A 20110-nucleotide genomic window follows, 5' to 3' on the forward strand; every position below is an offset into this window, starting at 1 on the left:
CCCCACTCACCAATTCTGCTCTCTGGCAGGATCACTTTTCAAGAAATGCAAAGTAGGCGTGTGCCACATCCCACCGCTGTGCTTCTCTTTGTCCTCCATTCACTAAAATATGCCCCTTTCCCTTGTTTTCATGTGTTTTATTTTGAGTGAGTGGGTGTGAATTAACATGCAAAACTGCTTTAAGTTGCTCAAGGCCATTAGCTTGTTGTTTATTATTTGTATGAGTGGGTGAGTCCCGGAGACATAAAACTGGCAGAAGGGTTTGTTGAGTCTTTGCTAATGGCCTTCAGTCAAGGTGAGCTGTGGTCGTAGATGTTTAAAGCTTAGGGGAGCAACACTGTAGTACACAGCTGTTTTGTGGAGCTCATAATGTTTGTGTATCTCACTGTGTTGATACGAATGGAGTGTTCATACGGCTTGATGGTCATTTCTGAGGTTGTGAATATCCTGTTAAATGTCTGCCGATAATTGCCTGCTGTTCCCACTGTTTCTTCTTGCTAATGCAGCCTTCCTTCTATTGAGAGCCGCTTTAAACGGCAAGTTGCAAGTTGTTTATTAGAGCTGACACATACTGTGCTGCTGATTGGTATTCAGCTTAATATGACTCACTTTTGTAGCTGCCTTTGTGATTTTAATTTACTGTAGTCGCTGCCTGAAGTGGTGACACCAGTTGCAAACACTGGAAGATTAATGTTGTAAGGGGAACAATTTTTCTTAACACTACATACTGAACTTAAAAATAACCGTTTTATTGAGACAGCAGTATCTTCCTGCAAAGCTGACAGTTCATATTACCATTCCAGCCGTACAGTATATATGTTTGTCTGCCAGTGTACACAGTGGGCGCCAAAGCAAATCAGAAGCTCCAGTAAGATCAAAAATATGTTGATCTAATATGGCCAATGTAACATGCACACATAAAACCAAACTGACCATTTAGTGGAAGGTCCTCATAAAGAGGGATTGTGTGCAAATCCTTTAAAAACACATATATCAAGGTGCAATTGCATACATGCATATTCATGACAAATATAAAGTATGAAACGTAATCCTACTTGTTCTAAAGAATATTATTTTTTACAATATTTTCCTCCAGGTACCAATCAGCAATTATAGTTAATGTGACAAGTGACCTTTTTCAGGAAAAACTCATAATGTCAGGGAGCATAATTCTCTATCTGCTTGACTATATGAGTTTTACTCAATGAAAGCCTGAGGACTGAAACGTTATCAACAGAAGTGCAACAATGTGCAGGGTTTTTTGCTTTTTCACATTTTTTCCTCTGCTGTGGACTCAAAGTAGTGAAACAAATTAACAAGCATTGCATTAAAACTGTACTTACAAAGGGTACTAAAGTGCTTCAGACTGCTGCCTGGGTACCGCAGCATTTGAATCCCAAGACCATGACTGTGACTTTTTTTTTTTTTGTAACTCAACCTCTCACACCCACACGCAGAAAGCGAGGGTAAGCAGTACTTTCAATTTGACAAATGACTATAGAGTCCTAGAGTTGATGTACAGCCTTTTGAACCTGCACAGTAGGCAGGTACATTGCCTTCATGTTTTATGTATAATGTATTTATCAACACCCACCCCCTCAATACTTCTGCAGAAACCCTTCAAAATATTCAGCCAGAAAAGCTCTGGAACCCAGAATGGACTTGATTTCACTGCTGCCCTCAGGTATAGAGTGTGGACGTAGGCATGCTGATTATTATGGCGCTGTGGTATTATTGTTAAGCTGCTACTGAGAGTTTTACCTTAAGCCAGCCAAGGAAATGGTTGAGGGGACAATGACATTCATGAAGGTCAATGTACTACAGGCTGTTGCGGTGCAGCATTCTGGGCTTTAAAACACAACAACCAGTGGCAATGTTCAGATTGTGTAATAAAAATCCACCCATGTATTTTCTCCATTTTAATTTTTCACTCTACAGTATGAAGAGTGACACTGTTTGCGTTCGGAGACCACACATGCTCAGAGACTGCAGCACAGGAGAGCTCCGTTGTGGCGTTTGAGGACGGCAACGCAGACTGCAGATAGGATGAAACGTGGCACAGCTTCCGTTTTCACCTGGATATGACACTCCTGCACTGCCTCGGGCTCCGATTCATGCTCTGTTAAAAAGTGGCAGTGAAATGTTAAAGATGTGTGAGGATGCCTGAAGGAAGAGTGCAAGTCTTCCCCTCCTTGTCTGCAACTGAGCCCATTAAAGAGTAAAATAGGAGTCCTTGCACTTTAGTTAAGAATGAATGGAGTGGGAAGAGTGTCCAGTCTGCTTGCATCTTTTCAGTTTAGACCTACTAAGTGTGAAATGGTTAAGTGATTATGTTGACTGTGCTAGTCAGCTGTGATGTATATGGTCTGGTCAACAAGATCAATATACTGTATGTTTTCTGAATTAATGTTTCCCTGAGATAGAGATTTAAATGGCAAAGGCATCTATGAAATACAATCCACCCATCAGCACTTTATAATGGTTTCAACCACCTGGCACAGCTCACCACCACCCTCTCTCCAGTGTCACTGTAGTGAGCAGCTGTTGCTCAGTCGGTAGTAGACTAATAGGTCGGTGATTGGCTGTAAAGTTGGTGGTTTGATCTCCGGTTCCCCTTTTGTGTCCTGGAGCAAGACTCTGAGCCCCTAATTGCTCCCCATGAGTGGATATATATAGTGTAGATTCCAAAGCGTCTGACAAATGAATGTAATATCGTGTTGATATCAGTCTGTCCATGTAAACTGGGAATATATTTATTAGGGAAACTGAACTGGACCAGTTGAGGAGATAAACCACTGATGCTATCTAACACTGTAGGAATGTTGGAGAGTGCTTTTTTGAAAGTAATTTCAATGTGTGATGAAAATCCTTGATTTTGTTAGTTTAATTGAAATGAACCAGACCATTTTGACTTCTCAAAACAAGAAAAGAAGAGGTGTAAATAATAATATGGATGAGTCCCAGTAAGTCATGTCAGTGGGGGAGCTTTCACAATACTAGAGCATGGAGCTGCTACTACTGTCCTACTGTGACATGTCTGTTACCTGCACCACAGGCATGTGTTGTTTATCAGAACAAGAACAACACAGCACCATGTTCCCCTATGATCTAGAGATATTGAAATATGAATTACTGTACTAAAAACTACAGTAAAAAGATAACATTAAGCTGCACAATCAATATTCTTATATTAATAATGTCAAAACATACTTGATTTCATGTGAAATGTGTTGCTTTTAGTCTTTAACACCTTTCAGCTTATTGTTTTCAGTGATAAAAACTAAAAAAAACTAAACTCTGTGTGGGACCTGCCCAACACCAAACAGCAGACATTTGATGCTAGTAACTAGCTGGTGAAGGAAGTGGAGCCTTTAGCCGCTAACTAGCCAGATATAGCAACCCGTTCTCACTCCCAACTCATCACATACGGACACTTGGTCGGGACCCCTTGGTGTCACTTTTTAAGGCACTGGGTATCCCTTCAGCGCCATTTTTCAAGGTGCAGGGGTCCCAACCAAGCGCATGTGACGAGTTGGGAGTGAGAATGTGTCAATCATGTATCCATTACATGTAGATAACTATTTCAGCTTAGTATTTCAGTCATGTATCCATTACGTTTATCACATATAGTTATTTCCCTCAGGAGACCAAAACAGAGCTAAAAGGAGAGTAAATATTCAAGTCAAAACACAGCTTGACGTGAATGCTAATGTTGCGCCGCATCTGTCAAATGTATAAACAGGCAACAGTTAGCTAACAGTTCACTGCATCAACTTCATAAGGAGATAATGTGTCAGTGTTGTGTTTTTAGGTGGTTATGCTGTACAAAGGTGGCCCGCTTTAATGAATGTATGTTTAAAACCAATAAATTGTGGAGTAATTTCATAAAAGATTAAAGAGGCTAGCAAGCTAAATTCAATAGCAGTTGGCAACCATTTTAGCATATGATTGGCTAAAGAGAGGGGGCGGGGATTAGTGTCAGTAAAGGTTAGGAAAGAAGAAATTAGAAACAGAGAGTTTAAAGAATTCTAAATTATAACCAAATCCATTGGTGCATTTACATCTGTATTTATTTATCTTAAACGTATTTTATACAGTTTGTCCACACATGGATTTCCATATGAGCTGAATTTTCAAATAAATAAACTCATCTTCCGTTTTTTTTCCCACAGGACTTGAATGCAGCAGAAAACAGCCCGAGTACGAGAGAGAGAGAGAGCGCAGATGAGCCCCAATGAGCAGCAGCCGGGTCTTCTTTCAAACACACACACACACACACACACACTACGCTACGCTCCACATCCCACACACACAAATGCCAGGACACTCATACACATGCAATCCAATAACGAGAGCACCATCAGTCCGAGCTGCCTGCCGCTGCCGGTGGCAGCCCTCAACGTTTCTCCGAGACACAAAGCTGGGAGTCCGCTGGGAGAGGAGCTCCTGCTGCCTTTATAGCGCGAAAAGACACGAGAGCGGAGGGACTTCATTTGGGAGGCGGTAGATAATTCAGCAGCAGTGGTCGGGAAGAGAGAGAGAGAGAGAGAGGAGGGAAGGTGAGTGAATGCATTCCAGTCCAGCTGCTGTTGCTGCCGCTCCTGCTGCTGCTGGAGGAGGAAGAGGAAGACGAGGAAGCTCAGTGTCTGGAGAGGCTTGAGGAGCAACGCTATCCTGCAGAGACACAGCCAGAGCCGACGGCCAGCAGCGATCAGAGCACCTCCAGGCTTGCAGATGTGGAAGGAGCGCCGTGCAAGTTCTAGTCCTGGGTGAGCCAACTTCCCATCACACACACGCACACACACACACGCACACACACACACACACTCATCTGCTGGTCCATTTGATCTGCTGTCTCACACTTTTACACGTCTGGCCGTGCTCTGCACAGAGAGATCGTGCACATGGTGTTTGTCTTTTGTGTTCCTTTCCGGTGATGCCTTTCATCCAGTTTGCTTTTGTCAAGGTGCACCTGATCAGACAACCTGAGGAGCGACACAGTTTATCCCCTCAGCCTCTTCTCACACTGTTATGGTGCAGTCCCGGCTGATCGATTTGCTCTCTAACTCAGATGGACATCGGGTCTCATTATCCCTCACGTTGACTGTGCCTTTTCTATTGTCATCCTTGAGATGGTGTGCTTGTGTACCCATGCAAGCACAGCCACTCTCTCTCTGTGAGTGTGTGTGTGTGTGTATGTGTGTGTCTTTGGTTACCAGTTCTCAATTAGGTTTTAATGATCTAAACGTGGGGCAGAAAGGGGAAGGCAGCCTTTGATCGATCCCTGCAGTCATCTCAGTGTGAGAGGCTCTGTGCCTGTAGTCGGTGTGACACATCTAAGCCTCTGCCTGTGTTTGCTCAGCCCTCTCCCAGCTCTGTTCCTGCCTTTATTGTGGCTCCGCTCAGTTCCTAGTGCAGTTCTTGAAATACGCTGTTTTTTATTAGTAAGGTCTGAATACAGTTTAGCTTTAATCTTGCTGTTTGTCTGTCAAGAACTGTGGTTTGCCACTGTCCCCGCAATCCTTGCACACATTACGTATGTCGCGAAAGCACCTAACAAACTGCAAATTGTAATGTTTGTAAAGACACTTGAAAAACAGAGGTGCACTTGCTATGCATGTAATGGTGGGTTTTTCTTTTAACTATTTTTCGAGCCATTTTGTACCTTTATTAGAAACTTAACAGCAGAGAGATGGCAAGAAATGACGGGAGGAGTAATGGGGAGTGACACGTAACAAAGGTCCCTGGCTGGACTCAAACCGGGACATTACAATTCAGCTCATGAGTCACAGGCAGCACTTAATGCATTTGTTCATGGGGCACTGGTCTTCTCTGAGATTTTGACTAATGTCACTGCTTTCCTGATGAATTCTGCATCTTTTAAGTCTCAGTTGCTGGTAATTAAAATCCCAACATTTCACCATCTTCATCGTGTTGCCCGCCAAATTAAACATCTCAGACTTGTTATCATGTGAAAGCGTTTGGTAGTGTGGGAGAAGAGGTAAAATTCAAACACAAAAAACTGTGTGTGTGTGTGTACCTCATTGGGACAGGATCCAGATGTGTGTCTTGGACAGATGCTGCTCAGGAGGCAGCCCGCTAATTGTAGGATTTGTCATACGATACCTGACTCCTTTTGTCCTGTTGAAGTGTCCCACAGCAACTGAATCCTAAATTGTTTGTGATGGCCAGCATGGCAGCCAAAAAGCTTTGTCCCAAAAGCGCTATGGACGTGCTCATCATCATCACATGATCAGCGTGGAATTGTATATTTCTTGTCTTGCACCACGTGTCACCGTGGTCTTGTGGATTCCTACCTTGCATTTGAGAGCCACAGTAGCTGTTGCTGTCTAAAAATCCAGCAAAAACCTGCATTGAAGTGAATGCAATTATGCAACAGCACTTAATGGTACCCAGGGTGCCACTTAGCCTCCCTATTTGGCAGATTTATGTGTCAGTAATGAAATGTCTGCTGACAGGTCTATGTGGCCCTCAGAGTGCATTGTTGAATCAGGCTTGTTAGTCTTGTCCATTACTGCGCCTACACTTGCCTCCTCATTTTGATCCTTTCTGTTGCACATAAAGCTGTCAGCCGTGCTCAATAGTGACATTACCTCAGCTTAACACTGCCAATGCCCAGACTCATTGTTTTCAACTCTGGACTATTTATGGGGCCAGTAAAGCAGAGATGCATCCGGTGTCAGCAAGATGAGGGCATTGCTGCTCTTCTGGAGAGGACATCGCGAAGCGAGGAGGGAGGAATAGATGGGAGTATTAAGTGGCGGTGGAGTGCAGGAGGAGATGGAGACAGCGCCTCTGCGAGTGGCTGTCAGATACCTGCAGGCATGCTGACATGTCAGCTGTCGCGGTTAGGATGTCCAGCTGGAACGATCATGGGCCTGCGTGTGCTGGCCGTCCTCCCACTCACTGACTGCTGTAATGCCATTATGGATGTTCAGATGTGGCTGTAACCTTAATGCAGAGCTTAGAGAGCATCTGGGCCTTACAAGTTATTTATCAACAAACATGATCGCTTCATTGGACGTTTCTGGTGACGATTGATTCTGGCTGACCTCGTTGCCTTGCAGCAGGGGTTTTCAGCCTTTTTTTGTCACAGGCCCATCAGATGAACTCGAGTACCTCTTCATCAACAGTGCTAGTTATATTAACTGTGCTCATTTGCGTTTTAAAGGGTATTTTATTTAACTGTTTAAAAAGAAAGTAGATTTAAAAGTAAATGTTAGAATATCTTTTATACTGAACTGTCAATGCATAGGTCAGTTTTTAATTTTGCTTTCATTTTACTACCATTTTTATCCAGTGCCATCAATCCATTAGCCTACTTTAAGATAACTGTCAACTATGTATCTTTTACTTTAGGCAACCATTTCAGCTCACTACTGTATTTCAACCATTTATTCATTACTTTTAGCTAATTATTTCAGCCATTCATCCATTGTTTTCAGTTAACTATTTAAGGTGACTCTGTCTACCATTTATCCATTGCTTTTTAGCTAAGTATTTAAGCTAACTGTCTACCATTTATCCATTGCTTTTAGCTAAGTATTTAGCTAAGTATTAAAGCTAACTGTCTACTACTTATCCATTCGTAGTACCTAATTATTTCAACAATTTACTCATTGCTTTTAGCTATTTGAACCATTTATCCTTTACTTTTAGCTAATTATTTCAGGTATTTATCCATTGCTTTTAGCTAAGTATTTAAGCTAACTCTGTCGACCATTTATCCATTGCTTTTAGCTTAGTATTTAAGATAACTGTCTACCATTTATCTATTGCTTTTAGCCAAGTATTTAAGCTAACTGTCTACCACTTATCCATGTAGTTGTAGCTAATTATTTCAACCATTTATTCATTGCTTTTAGCTATTTGAGCCATTTATCCTTTACTTTCAGCTATTTGTCCATTGCATTTAGCTAAGTATTTAAGCTAACTCTGTCTAGCATTTATCTATTGCTTTTAGGTAGCTATTTTAACCATTTATCCTTTACATTTGGCTAGTTATTTCAGCCATTTATCCATTACTTTTAGCTAACTATTTCAACCATGTATCCTTTACTTTGAATTATTTCAACCACTTTTTTCAGCAATTTAAACCATTCATCCATTGCTTACAGTTTCCCTGCTCACTTGCTGACTAGTTTTCATATTGACAACAAACATGTGGTGTTCAGGGGTTATAGCAAACTCAAAATATGAATACGTACATTTTTAATCTAAATTATAACCACCCTGTAGACCCTTTGGTACAAGTATCTCTCATTTGCAGTCACTCCCTTTACAGAACGATCAGCATGACATTAAAGTGGGCCTCAGTCTGTAAACGCTTAGTATTACTTAGTGAAATTAGACTGTACTATGTTTTTCCATGGCTTAGCAGGTCCTAATAAAAGAGTTTTTTTTTTTTTTTTTTTAAATCATGCCATTGACCTATGGAAACTAGGCTGCGGCTCTAGACAAATTAGTAAGGCAGTGCAGTTATGAAGTGCCGCAGACTGCAGTTTGTCATTGTAGTGCCATTTATTTAGATGACTCTAATGGAACTGCTAGTAACTACAGGGCTTTTGTTTTGTTTTTTTGAAACCCACAGGATCAAAGCCAAAGCAATACATCAACCCAGTACAATAAGAGCAATGAAAGTGCTCTGATGTTGAGGAGTCAATATGTCTTCCCCGAATGTGTTTTTGCCTTTTGAAGATGATGCAGTTTATGCCAGTGCCCTCTCAGAAAATATATTTGTCTATAATTTCAAACTATATTAGCTTACATAAATGTCTAGTTGCAGAACCTATTTATATATTGTACGGCAGAGTACACACACTGTCATAGAGCTGCAGTATCATCCAGCACAAGCACCAGGATGGCTACACTTTTCTAATCTGATTTTTTGCATTTCTGCACTTCACTCTTCCTCAATGTTTGCAGAAGCCACAGCTAAACAAAATTGGCCCATTTAAGCCGATGATAGGTCCTATGTGCCTTTACTGGATCGGCTCAGGAGGACTGAAGCCACGGCACAGATCAGATACAGCGAGGAAACGGAGGGGTGAGAAAAAGAGTTTTTGCTCTTTAGATGTTGCATATTTTATGTTTTCTGAGGTCTCTGGATGAAAGAATGTGTGATGTGATGGCCGTAGCATTACATAACTACTAAAAGGGAAGCCAAGGAATCTCATGTTGGTAGGCAGCTTGCTTACACACTGAAGAGGAGTTCAGAGGCTGCACTACAGATTTTGCCTCTTGCATTAAGTCATTTTTGTTTGCCCAGTGGTCCTCAGGAGGTGATGCTTTTCAAAAATGTGAAGCAACAAACACAGCCCTGTTTACGCTCATTCAAGCTCATGCCAGCTATCAACAGTTAAGACCTTTTGTGTCATGTGTCTTTGAGTACAACCGTGAGCAAAGTGTCTCCAACACTGAGCTGTGTTAGGGGATGAAGTGCGGGGTATTTGAGGAGTTTATATACTTGAGGCTCTCTCTGGCTCATTTCATTTTATGTATTTCTATCGCTGCTGGCAGCTTGAAGTGCTGCGACTGGCCAGCCATAAAACAATATTCTCCGGTATGGATCGGCCATCAGGACTGAGATTGCTGGAGAAAATGGAGTTCAAGGCTCCTGCCTGTGCTCTCATCAGGAACGCACCGTCCCCACCAGCAAAAGGCATGATTTAAACAGGAGTCCAAGGCTTTCACACTGCGTAGCGTTGTTAGCGGCTGCACAAGTTGTTGATTGACCGATTTTGACTGAAGTGGGCTATGGTTTCTCATGAATAATCTCTGTCGATCAACACAAACTTGGCAAGACGCCATCCTCTTCCTCTGGCAGTTCACATCAGACACACGACTCTATTGTCGCACGTTACTCAAAACCCCCATATCCCCCATAAAATAATAATAGAATTTTGCAGCTATCTATAAAATAATAATTTTACTATGCCAGTTATTATCACTATATGTTATACATCTCAATCACACAACATAAACGAATAAGACGACTAAACCCTGATCCAAACTTACAAAAACACATCACAAATTGCGATAACATCTACATTCACAAACCACTGATAAAGACCACATCAACCTATGAATTTTAATTGTATATGGCAGACAGGATTTTAGCATTAAAAATCCCCACTCTCACTTGTCACCACCACATTAGTCACACACACTGAAACACACACACTGACACTGACATTTTGTCCGGCATGGAAACTGACACATGACACACTAATACAAACGTAACACACACATTTCTGAATTTCCCTCCCGTCAGCAATCAGGGCTTACGCTGACGCTAATGTTACCTAGCAACACACTTGTCATTAGCTAACAGACACACGAAAAAAAACATGATTGATTTTTCAGCTGTCGCAGGAAAAATTCTTCTGACTTTAGGAAAACTGATTGACATGTTGTAGCATTGTTATGCATTTTACTCTGCCAATCAGTGACCCAATAAAAACAGGTATGGGTGTGGGAAAGGCTCCTCTATGGTCATTTATGGAGCAAATATTGAACTAATGAAAAGAGTAATTGATACTGCTAATTACCAATTTCAGCCTGATGTCAAGTGTTAAAACAAATGCCTTTTCCAGTGCTGAAACAGCCCTCAAAAAGCACTATAATAACATATTCTAAAAAGCCATGTCAATGCCTCAACAAGCTCAATAAATTCAGTAAATCTACAGGGAAAGTTGCTACCATGTCACTATCATGCATTCTAAGCTCATGATACACACAGTGTTCATGCGGTGGCATTGCCAGCAGTGATCATCTATTGAACTGCAATCTAGAGGAAGAAGATAACCAGAGTAAAGGGCATTTGCACTGCAGTATATCCATTACATGCAGCCTGTCAGCTTTGATGATCCCTGCAGCGTCCAGTGTTCTCTTCACTAGAGCACGACATAAACCTTCACCACAACAACACTCGACCCACAGTAGAGTCGTCCTCAGTCAAAGCATCGCAGCTGCATCAGCAAAAGCCAGATGATGTGATCCAGTTAGATAAAAGCTTACCTCTCTTCAGCACTTTAAAGAGTACAAACAGTTAGCACTGATGGGCATCTGGTTGTTTCAGGGCTGTTTATCTCCTTCTCCAGACTGTTGAGGATTTCCTCTCTGAACACAGTTTGTCTTACAACTGTCCTTTTATCTGTTCTGTCCAACTATTATCTGCATGTGCACTTCAATAACATAGTCCATATTTCTGAAACTGTTGCCAGCGTGTTTCTTTTAATACTTCAACAGAATACCACTTGTGGATAAAACTGTAAATTCAGAGGAGCCTTCGACACTTTTTCTGCTTTGTATAAACCAAGCGAGAGATTCCAGAGATATTATTACTTTCTGCTTGAATGCATATCCGTCCTTCCAGCTCTGCTATTAATCACATTTGCAGCAGCTGAGCCTGGCAGACATGGCTTACTGTATTCTGAACTGCTGTGAAGAACCAGCTGTGCTCCTGTGGGTTGACTCAAGTTACACACATCTCTCCTACCATCTCTCCACGGGCCCTGCACACGAGATAGCTCTTTAATCAGCTCTCTTTAATTATGTAATTTTGAAAAAGATTGGATTAACATATGACATGCGGTGTGCAGTTGCAACACACACATTCACCGTTTTTTTCCCTTCGCCTCCGCCCTGAAAGATCCACACTCCTTTGTTGCGTTTAGAAAAAAACATCCTGTGATTGGACTGAAATGCCTAATTACGTTCAGTTGCCTGTAGCTGCACACACACACACACACACACACACACACACACACACACACACACTCATCACGTCACCAGCCTCTCCTAATTTCTTTGTAAGTGCCTGATGATCAAAAATAGCGTATTTCTGTCCTGATGTCCCCTCAGTCCTGAACCCGCTAACGACTCCGACTCCAATGAGAACTTTACGTGTGGCTGTGGTCAGATGCACTTAACTCTGTGCAAGGGAATTAAGCACTGGATTAATTAATCATTCTTCAAATGGGTCCTGTCATCCGCAGCAGTTAACAGCGTGCTGGACTCAGCTGAGCTCTGATGCATTCAGTCGGCCGTTTGCGGGGTGATGATGATGCTTTCAGATCAAGATTAATGCGGTTAGTTGTGCACACAAGATCTACATACGTCTGTGTTTTTGTTTATGCTCTCAAGTGTTGTCTGCTTCCCTCACTCTTCCTCCACTCTCATTAAGAAATTGGTCTTTGAACCCTGTGAACCTATTTTAAATGTCCCAGTGAGCCGTCGGTATAAATGAAGATTAAAGATTCATGCCTCTTTGCATCTTCATAACAGCCCGTGACCCCCAACGCTCCTCTCTCTGCTCTGTGGATCGCACTGTCAGAAATAAAGCCGACTTTTATCTCCTTTTCAGCTGTTGAACACAAATCAGATAATCAGCTGATCACATTATTTTGCTGAAGTGAAAATCAGCAGAACTGAGAACTGCTCAGTGAGGCTGTTCTCTCTGTGTTGACTTTGCTTGACTTACCTTCGTTACCTTTACATTTAACTTTGCTCTTCTTCATGCTTTTGAAAGCTTGCATGTGTGCTTGGCCGCTTGTGTACTTCCTGGAAGAAGAGAGGCATGAAACAGGAGGGCGAGAGCTGGGATTTAAACCCTGTCCACCTGTCATTCCAAGTCTGTCAGCCTCTCTATTTAAAGGAGTAGTTCACCAATTTGGGAAACATGCTTATATGTTAGCTGGCGGAGAGTTAGATGAGAAGATCAATGCTTTGAATGGTAAATTTTAAGCTACAGCCAGCAGCTGGTCGATCTCGGAACCCATCAGTTATTGTCGGACAACATTTTAGCCTCTGAGGGCAACGGCCAATATTACAGCTAGCACATACCTGAATAGCAGATATCTGGGCCAAGAGTTCCTCTTTTGTGCATGATTACCATTAGTATTTTAAGTCCAGGCCACATTATGGCTATTGTGTATAAACAGCTATCTGCTTAGGAACAGATTTTTTAAAAAAGCTAAAAGACAATAGACAATAGCAGATGGACTCTAAGATTACAATAATCATGCCTTTTTGCTCTCCGCACGGACTGTTTACCCGCAACCAAAGCCTGCTCAAACGTGATTGGGCAATACAAATTCAATCCAGAACGCTTTCAGTATCAAAATCTTGCCAACAGATCCTGCATTCATGTAAAGATTTCTGTTCATAGAGATTAGCAGCTGGTTAGCTTAGCTTCGCACAAAGACTAGAAACTGGGGGAAACTAGCCTGGCTCTGTCCAAAAGTAACAAAATCCACCTCCTGGCAAATGTAAGGCTCACTAATTAACACGTTATATCTCGTTTGGTTAATATGTGCAAAAACCAAAATATTGAAAAGAAATTGGGTTGAGTTGCACAGATGTGCTGGACTATTTCTTCTATTAGTCACACCTGTTCAGGTTACTGTTGTGTACCTTGTTTTCTCCATCCTCCGCAACACCACCTGACATGCTGATGTGAAGCTTCCTAACTAATATCAGCTAGCTGCTAAATGCATGCAAGAGATAATTCGCATAATCATTTCAGACTTTGATCACCAGAGGGGTTACATTTCATCCTCCTTAATATACGTCTTAATAATGTGGAGGTTGCACAAGGTCAGACATGTCTTGTTGTACTGACTGTGTTCATTAGTGCTTTTGAGCACTGTATCTTGAAGGTGCTAAGACCATCTGCCCACTGACAAAAAGTCAAACACATGACTTCATTATGGAGATGTTAATTTGAGCTGGGCTGCTATTTTGAAGTGACCTTTTAGTTTGATGAGATACAGTGTTTTCACTATGGATGTTATATTTTGTAGAATATGGAGCAAAATTGAACTCGCCAGCTTTGGATACTGATTCAATGAAAGATGCTGCTGCTAATGATTTCAATTACAGAGTGGTCCTCATTAATAATACCAGCCCAGTTTGAATAGGCGCTGAGCATTTGAATGATACGATGACAAGCTAATAAATGAAATCTAATGGGGTGTTTTTGTTTTTATACTGCAGGGCTAAAATCATTAGGCATTTTTGATTTGCATGCGTGCGTTTGTGCATGCAGCGTGTGAGATGCGAGTCAATCTCTTCATGCAGCCCCACAGAGGCAACATATATTCAAGGCAAGTGCCTTTTTCCAGCCTGTTGTTTGAAAAGAATAGCAAAGCCTGTAAGAAAAATCTCTCCCTTGCTTTGTTTCTGCATCATTTGAACTAATAAATCTGCAGCTGTATGTGTCCATATGTAGCCGTGACAGATGGGTGTGATGAGATTGAGCTTAACAGACTGTGGTTCCTCTTCCTCCCTCGCCTTCTTCCGCTCGTCTCCCTCTTTTTGGGAATGTAGGGATTTGGTTTGCCTGTCAGAAGATCAGAAGTAGTCTGCTGAGGATTTTGGCTTTGAACTGACTCACATCTGTGGCGAGTTTTTGTTCTGCTGTTTGGGGCATCATAGAGGCTATACTCTGCTCGTAAAATGGGTGGAACACACTGTGTGCTTTTTTATACGTGGAGGCGGGTTGCATGCTGCATCTGACAAGTATAGGGTCATGTCAGAATGGATCGCAATCTGTGGGTCTATGTGTCTATGAATATCTCTGCGTGCCGCTGCTCACATGCATATGCACATAAACATGTCTGTGTCTATTTACTGCCCTCCTGTCACATTCCCTCAATATGACAGGTGTGCATCCTGATCCGTGCTGTTTGCCTCACTTTGAGGTGAAGAGGACGAGCCGCTTCTGGACATCAGCAGAACATTATGAATTTATCATGGGAGCAAGAAGAGACGCAGACAGACAGCATTGAATGGGGCTGACGCTCCACTTGTCTTCACAAGCCTGTCATTGGTTCGATATGAATTATTCATGTTTTTTTATTTTTTTTTCTTAGAAAAACATTGATCACAGAATCAGGGATTGGCCCGCCTGCGACGGCGGTCAGCCTGTGTGGCAGAACCTGCCTCATCGCTTTTAAAGGCAACCTTGCCTCCTTTCCCTTCCCTCTGTCCCATACAGTGTACACCCATAGCTTTCCTTCAAAGAAATTTCTTCTCACCCTCCTGCTGCCTCTCGCTTTTGTCTCACGTTGAAACCTCTCATCACAACCACTTTTGATGGATCTCTCGACTGTCCCGGTGTGGGGAAGGCGGCGTCTGCGTGTCAGAGCAAACAGTTTCAAAAGAGCCCCTGAATAATTTGTACGTCAGGATGTAGCTGCGGTTGTGTCTGTTTGCATGGACGAGGTTTTCTTATTTTCTGGTGTGGTTCAGTATGTATTTCTATCTCTATCCAGCATGCTGTTTCATCCCAGCACATCCAGTGCTGAGTTCCTGTGGGATGTCAGAACAGATCTATGTTTAATGCGCAGGCAGGGCCCAATTACTCTACCTAGAGATGCAAAAGACGCCCTTTTGCGTGTCAGCCAACAAGCCATGATGTTGTGACCCACGTCAGACTTGGTTGGTGAGATGGCGTGGCGTGGCGACCCCCTTCAAGGGCACTGGCTGCTCATCCCCTACTCTGGCATCGTGGACATTTGTTGGTTGCCTTGAGAGTTATTTGAGGCTCCTGTCTTGGTTTCTCTTTTATTTCAGAGACTGAAAATTTGAGATGACTCTGTGGAGAGCAGAGGGAGCATGAGCACCCCTCCTCTTTGGTGCCTCTTCATCCCTCTCTTCCTACCGGCGGCCTTTAGGGAGAGCGGCTGAGTCACCATCTCCTCCCTCTCTTCATCCTCAATCTGCTCTCGCTCCTCCTTCCTCCACCTTCCTTCTGTTTTCTCTCACTAAGCCTTCGTCACGGGAGCTGACAACCTGCATCATTTGCCACGGTTCACTTTTAACCCCCTGCAGAGCCTCAGCTGCCGCTGTGTATGTGTGTCAATTTTTGCATTTAGCATAATTTGTGTGTGCATATTTGTGTTGTTTTCAGTCAGTTTGCATGTTCCCTATTAGGCTCTCCTATTAGTCAGAGCTGTAGCACGGACAGCAGCAGCAGCAGCAGCAGCAGCAGCAGCAGCAACACACTTGATGGAATCTCTCTTGAGTTGAGATTTACGCCAGAAAGATAAGAGAGTGTGGCTGTCAACCACCCATCTGAGGACACACACACACACACACACGCACACGGTTACAGTCTATGTTCCTCTGAAGTGCCTCACTTTCGACAAATCCATTTCTAAGGCTCCCTTCCTTCCCTGGCTCTGTCAAAATGTATAATCCCTCATCACCTTCCCTAAGCCATCTCACATCTCTGCTTTCTGTTTTCATCTGTCATTCTTCTTTTGCTTCTATTTATAATTTTTTTCTCGTGTTTTCTCGTGTCTAATAAGTGTTTGAAGGCATTCCTGTTTTCTTTTTTTTCCTCATTTTGTCTTGTTTCGATGACTGGTTTATTGTTTTTTTTTGTTTGTTTTTTTTTACATGGTCAGCACCTTCATGCATGCTCCTCTTCTCCGACACGTTTTCCTCACTTCAAACAGTTGACTCCTTTTAACAAGGAGTTCATTGTTGCATTAGCTAATCTCTCAGAAGACGTGGCACAGATACAGGATCTACTACTTCTCCGACTTCGGCTCATAGCTACAAACAGGCGCTGCTTTCCAGACAAACATCGCCTCATTACTTAAGCGGCACAAAAAGGAAAACAGGGGAGAACGAGCGCATTTGTGATTTAGCAAATGAATGATTATCTCCACAGATTCCTCCCAGTCATTTCTGTGAATGCAGGGAACTGAATGTGATATTGACGTTTGAAGATTAATCAACTATTAGCTGCTGCGATGTGCCGTGAGACTCCTTCTGTGTCTGTGTGCCGTGAGAGCAGCGTCAGTGCCAGCGCTGTTGCTAGAGATCCCTATAATTGCCTCAGAATTCTTCCTGTAATTAACACTCTAGGATAATTACGCCAGAATCCCAGACTTCGCTATCCTCACATTACTCGGCTCAGTGCGGCGGGAAGGAAAACACACGCATGAGTATGGAGACACAGTGTGTTGGTGGGATTAGGTTATTTGCTGCTCTTTTCATTGATGCGAAGGCTCTAAATTCAGTACAAAATGAGGAGATTTCTGTTTCTCCCACTGGTTCGCTGCTAACAAATGTGGGCACATTCTAGCCGAGGCTGTTTTCGATAGTCAACCGCCCCCAATTCAGAGCCCGCTGTCTTGGCTGCAGCGAGATTAAAGCTGAATGGAGGGGAGATGGGAAGTGGACCGGGCAGTGTGGCAGTTCCCAAAGGCACAGGATTAGAGGGTGGGACAGTGAAGTAGGCCATACAAACAGGCTCATCTGAAATATGGACTACAGACCATAACATAGACAGAGCTGGATGGCCCAGTACATTTCATCAGCATGTCATTATGCTGTAATCCCAGGCCAGCCAATGTGCCGGCTGCATGTGTGTCAGGCAGGGATAGCTGTTGGTGAGGGACACTTGTGGATATTGCTATTTTCACTTTGATGCAGAATCACAAGACTTTGATCACAGATGTGCCCCATTTTATTAGAAATCGTTTTTTGGTGCAAGATTGCTTTGTGTCAGGTATGAGGTTTAGAAATCTATCGAGTCTAATTTAACCTTTGTCTGCATTTTAGGGGGCGAAGATTTCGAACAAAGCTGTGAGGAATCTAGATATGCTAAAAGCAGGCTGGCAGCCTACATTTTTTCAAGGCTTGATTGATGCTGTTTGTATTCATTATAGCAAGAAGAAGAGACATATGGGGTTGTGTGGACTTAGTTTGAAGCTGTGTTGCCACCTTTTAATTGTCTTTGAAGGAGAAAAAATGACAAGACCTTTAAGATAGAGCTCTCTAAACTTAATGGCCTTTTCTGAGAAGTGAGAGATAGAAAGATATTCAAAACAACCTCTTTGTTTTTGCTTTTTTTGCCATTTGAATTAGGATAATTGGATGATCTTCCACAGTGTATTACAATATACAATGTACAATACAGAAATCACCCAAATTGGCTGGAAACTGATAACCTGATGCGCCAGATGGTTTGTTAGACAGCACCATCTGGTAAGTCATCCATGGAAACTGTTTGGAAAAGGGCAGACAATTTTGAAAAACATTTGGCAGATTATTGGATGAACCATCTGTCTGTCACCGTCTATCAAGAGCTAACTTCAACCAATCAGATCAAAGAGTCATATAACTTAGCATGGGGAGTGAAACTCTTGCTGAAGCCAGTTGGGAGAAGAGCGAATACATGTTTTCCATGGAGAAAAGCCTTCAGTGCCATTCTTTGCTCTTCTCTCAGTGAAGAAATACTGACTGCAGCTCTGATGTAACTGATGCTATGGCAGCATCTGCACTTTAGGAGCTGCCATTGTTACTTTCGAATGGAAACAACCCCCCATAGCTGTGAGTTGCTCCTTACAGGACGCTGATTGCTCTAAATGCCAGTGGTTTGGACACAAACACATAACTTGAAGCCTGGCAAGGTAGATTCTCGTGTTGCTCGACCTCGGGTGATCTTGTGATCTTGTGATCTTACATCCAGCCACCTTTGCACCGTGGGGTGACGAGCCTTTCAGTTTGCAGAAGGGATTTAATGAGACCAACTACATGAAATGACATGATGCGCAATAGCAACACAGCACCGGGATCCCTCGCTTTCCAATGAAACTGATCAGCCTGTGCAGTTCAGATTCAGCACAGATAGATGAAGATGAGCGGGGCGAAGGAGAGGTCAGAAATGCCAGTCAGCATCATGTTACAGCAGAGAGGGACAGAAAATGCCAGCGTCAAATTTCAAATGTATGCTAATGATGGCCCTTAATGCCTTATTACACATTATGCTACTTCAGCCTCATGACTAAGTGACAAAATGCAATTAGCACATCTGCAAGGAGCTGATGAAGCACATGTTTCAGGGAGCTTTAACAAGTCAGGAGGTAACATACTGCATCTGTATATTTATCTTGACTTATTCTGGCTACCAGCCTCCAGCCTCCTCCATCTCTAACCACACCGAGCTCTCTCTTGTTCCATTTGGTTCAAAATTTTGGGACTTTTTTGCAGAGATTAGATGAGAAGACTGATAACATGTCTGTTTGATGGATATGAAGCTAATGTCAACAACAAGTTAGCCTATCTTAGCATGCAAACAGTGTAAAACATCAAATCGTGATTTTACTGAAGGGTCGGGTAGGTAGGGCTAAATCTTGGCTCGGGTGCAGAAACTTACTCGAGGTGACAACGAGACTCCAGGAAGTAACTGCGCCCCCCGCACCAGACTGTGTCATTTCACATTTTTTTTAACATGTTAAAAAACATATATAACGTGTTAATTAGGGAGCTTTAGAGGTGCTGGTTTGCAGATTTTGTCATCTTTGGACAGAACTAGAACAGTTGTTTCTCTTTGTTCTTAGTTTTGTGTAGAGCTACGCTGACCAGCTGCTACTTTTTAGCTTCTCATTTAATGTACTCATATAGGAGTGGTCTCAATCCTCTCTGCTAATTGCAAGTGAATTTGATTATTTTGCAAATGTCAGACTTTAAATGTTAAACCCCACTGACTAACCCGATCTTACTTTGTCTCCTCCTCCTTGGGCTCCGTCCTTCGTGCATCCTCCGCTTCCATCTTCTTCAGTTTCACGGTTTCCTCCTCACCTTCGGGTCACTCTGGTGTCATAACTGTGGGTGGCCACTCTGTTGTAGGGCCAGCCAGCACCCCTGACAACCAAAGTCACCTCCACAGTGTACAGTATGTGTTGTCACCAGACAAGCTGTGCGTGTTTCAGCGTCGACATTTCAGTGAACTTGTGTACTTGTGAACATGTGCTTTGAAGGTGAAAAGCCTCTGCAGACTCTCCTTAGATGTGTCCTTTTTTTTGTAAAGTTTTGAATCCTTTGGCGAACTTGTTAAACTTTCAGGAGTCACTTCTCAGAACGTTGTCTGCTTCAGTCGACTCGAGCCCAGTGATCGCGGCCTGTGAGCTGTCTCTCTGTCATCATCAATCGTCTTGAATGACTGTAGCTGTCCTCCAAAACTGTCAGCATCAACCTGCTGAAGGCATCATGTGACCCATGAGTCAGTTACATCTTCAGCTTGATTTGTGTTCATGCTTCAAATCTGATTTGAAGTATGGTGATTGAA

The sequence above is a fragment of the Chelmon rostratus genome, chromosome 4, assembly GCF_017976325.1.
Source record: "Chelmon rostratus isolate fCheRos1 chromosome 4, fCheRos1.pri, whole genome shotgun sequence".
Classification (NCBI taxonomy): Eukaryota; Metazoa; Chordata; class Actinopteri; order Chaetodontiformes; family Chaetodontidae; genus Chelmon; species Chelmon rostratus.